General features: G+C 41.4%; 1 non-coding gene across 1 annotated transcript; it reads left to right on the forward strand.

The window, feature by feature from the left end:
* The first annotated feature begins 1980 nt into the window (after nt 1-1980).
* On the forward strand, nt 1981-2107 carry LOC128576148 (small nucleolar RNA SNORA28). Its single transcript, XR_008377262.1, has one exon. It is a non-coding gene; the product is annotated as a small nucleolar RNA SNORA28 (small nucleolar RNA).
* Nucleotides 2108-3273: the final 1166 nt, after the last annotated feature.

A 3273-nucleotide genomic window follows, 5' to 3' on the forward strand; every position in this document is an offset into this window, starting at 1 on the left:
ATATATCACAGCTTGTTAATCCATTCCTGGGTTGGCGGGCATTTAGGCTGTTTCCACATTTTGGCGATTGTAAATTGAGCTGCAATAAACCGTCTAGTACAAGTGTCCTTATGATAAAAGGATTTTTTTCCTTCTGGGTAGATGCCCAGTAATGGGATTGCAGGATCAAATGGGAGGTCTAGCTTGAGTGCTTTGAGGTTTCTCCATACTTCCTTCCAGAAAGGGTGTACTAGTTTGCAGTCCCACCAGCAGTGTAAAAGTGTTCCTTCTCTCCACATCCACGCCAGCATCTGCAGTTTTGAGATTTTGAGATGTGGGCCATTCTCACTGGGGTTAGATGGTATCTCAGGGTTGTTTTGATTTGCATTTCTCTAATATATAGAGATGATGAACATTTTTTCATGTGTTTGTTAGCCATTCGTCTATCATCTTTAGAGAAAGTTCTATTCATGTCTCTTGCCCATTGATAAATGGGATTGTTGGCTTTTTTCATGTGGATTAATTTGAGTTCTCTATAGATCCTGGTTATCAAGCTTTTGTCTGATTGAAAATATGCAAATATCCTTTCCCATTGTGTAGGTTGTCTCTTTGCTTTGGTTATTGTCTCCTTAGCTGTACAGAAGCTTTTCAGTTTAATGAAGTCCCATTTGTTTATTTTTGTTGTTGTTGCAATTGCCATGGCAGTCTTCTTCATGAAGTCTTTCCCCAGGCCAATATCTTCCAGTGTTTTTCCTATGCTTTCTTTGAGGATTTTTATTGTTTCATGCCTTAAATTTAAGTCCTTTATCCATCTTGAATCAATTTTTGTGAGTGGGGAAAGGTGTGGGTCCAGTTTCAGTCTTTTACATGTAGACATCCAGTTCTCCCAACACCATTTATTGAATAGGGAGTCTTTCCCCCAAGGTATGTTCTTGTTTGGTTTATCGAAGATTAGGTGGTTGTAAGATGTTAGTTTCATTTCTTGGTTTTCAATTCAATTCCAAGTGTCTATGTCTCTGTTTTTGTGCCAGTACCATGCTGTCTTGAGCACTATGACTTTGTAGTACAGACTAAAATCTGGTATGCTGATGCCCCCAGCTTTATTTTTATTACTAAGAACTGCCTTAGCTATATGGGGTTTTTTCCGTTTCCATATAAAATGCAGCAAGGGTATATGTGAATCCTAGTAAATGTGGAATGTAAAGGTCTTAGCAAAATAACTAAGAAAATGCTACAAAAGCTGTGTTGACTAGTGTGATGAAAATGTGTCAAATGATCTGTGAACCAAGTGTGTGGTGCCCCAGGATCATACTAATGTGCACAGCTATGGTTTAATAAAAACAAACAAACAAACAAAGACCGCAGAATCATTTTTTCAAAATCTTGAAAGTACGATGTTGGTATTTTGATAGGAATGGCATTGAATAGGTAGATTGCTTTGGGAAGTATAGACATTTTAACAATGTTGATTCTTCCTGTCCATGAGCATGGTATGTTCTTCCATTTGTTAATAGCCTCTGCAATTTCCTTTCTGAGGATTTCATAGTTTTCTTTATAGAGGTCCTTCACCTCCTTCGTTAGGTATATTCCTAGGCATTTCATTTTCTTTGAGACTATGGTGAAGGGAGTTGTGTCCTTAATTAGCTTCTCATCTTGACTGTTATTGGCGTATACAAAAGCTACTGACTTGTGGACATTGATTTTATATCCTGAAACATTACTGTATTTTTTTGATGACTTCTAGGAGTCTTGTGGTTGAGTCTTTGGCGTTCTCTAAGTATAAGATCATGTCGTCAGCAAAGAGGGAGAGTTTGACCTCCTCTGATCCCATTTGGATTCCCTTTATTTCCTTGTCTTGCCTAATTGTATTGGCTAGAACTTCCAGCACTATGTTGAATAGTAAAGGTGACAAAGGACAACCTTGTCTGGTTCCAGTTCTAAGAGGAAAAGCTTTCAGTTTTACTCCATTCAGTAAAATATTGGCTGTGGGTTTGTCATAGATAGCTTCCATCAGTTTTAGAAATGTGCCACCTTGTCTGACACAATTTGAGCTTGCTATAGCAAGAAAGTCTAACATATTCCGGTGTTCTCTCTTTGTGGGATAAGCCGTTATATAGACTTTAACGGTGGAAAAAAAAAAAAAAAGAAATGTGCCACCTATGCCTATACTCTTCAGTGTTCTGATTAGAAAAGGATGCTGGATTTTATCAAATGCTTTTTCTGCATGTATTGAGAGGATCATGTGATCTTTATTTTTGCCTCTGTTAATATGGTGGATCGTTTATGGACTTGCGTATGTTAAACCAGCCTTGCATCCCTGGGATGAAGCCTACTTGATCATGATGAATGACTTTTTGATCTGTTTTTGCCCTCCATTTCTCTTCCTCTCTGAGAGTGTGGGAACGTTGGAAAGCTTTGTCCTTAATGTCATAATTTTTTTCTTCTGCTTGCTCCATTCTGCTACTGAGGGATTCTACTGTGTTTCTCAGATTTTGAGTACTGCAACTTCTTGTCTCAATTTGTCAAAATCTTTGGTTATTTGGTTTTTGAATTTGTTGAACTCTTGAGACATCTTTTGGGTTACTGCTTGGAATTCTAATTCGGTCTTATTTGCTATCCAGACTCTGGATTTGATTTCTGACATCTCAGCTATTTGTTTGTGCGTGGGATCTTGTGCTGTGTCTGCCCCATTGATCCTTGGGGGATTTTGTCTGTTGTGATTATTCATATTGTCAGAGTATTTCCTTTGATTTCGCCTCATCATTGTTTTTCACCATTGCCTCTGGCTGTTCTCAGAGTTGGGGTGTTTTTTCTCCAAGATTAGACCCAGAGGCATCACTCTATTGTTGCTGAATCTTTGTAGGGAGTGACCCTGTGTAGCTCTTCTGGGGCTGCCCCAGCCAGGGAGTTCTGGTTGTGGGATCAGCTCCAGAGTGTGACACCCCTGGTTCCAGCAACAGGGTGGGGAGTGGTGCTCATGATTCTGTGAGTGCCTGGCGCCCCGTGACTTTGGCACAGAGGGCCCAAGCCTCCAGCAGTCTCTGGCCAGGAGAAGGGCTCCACGCAGAGGCAAGGAGGGCTCCAGAGGGCACAACGGCTACCAGATTCCCTGGCCAGATGAGCGTGCATTGTGGAGGGAGGACGCATGGTTGTGCAGCTCCTGGAGTTCCTGGTCAGGGCGTGGGGAGGCCTGGCGGGCAGGGTATGGGATGGCATGGCTTTTTTGGAGGTTTGGGAGGGTCCTGGTGCAGTTCTTTCTGGGTTTCAGGAGGGTGCCAATCGCAGGTCCTGGAG

Source organism: Nycticebus coucang, chromosome 23, assembly GCF_027406575.1.
Source record: "Nycticebus coucang isolate mNycCou1 chromosome 23, mNycCou1.pri, whole genome shotgun sequence".
NCBI classification, from domain to species: domain Eukaryota; kingdom Metazoa; phylum Chordata; class Mammalia; order Primates; family Lorisidae; genus Nycticebus; species Nycticebus coucang.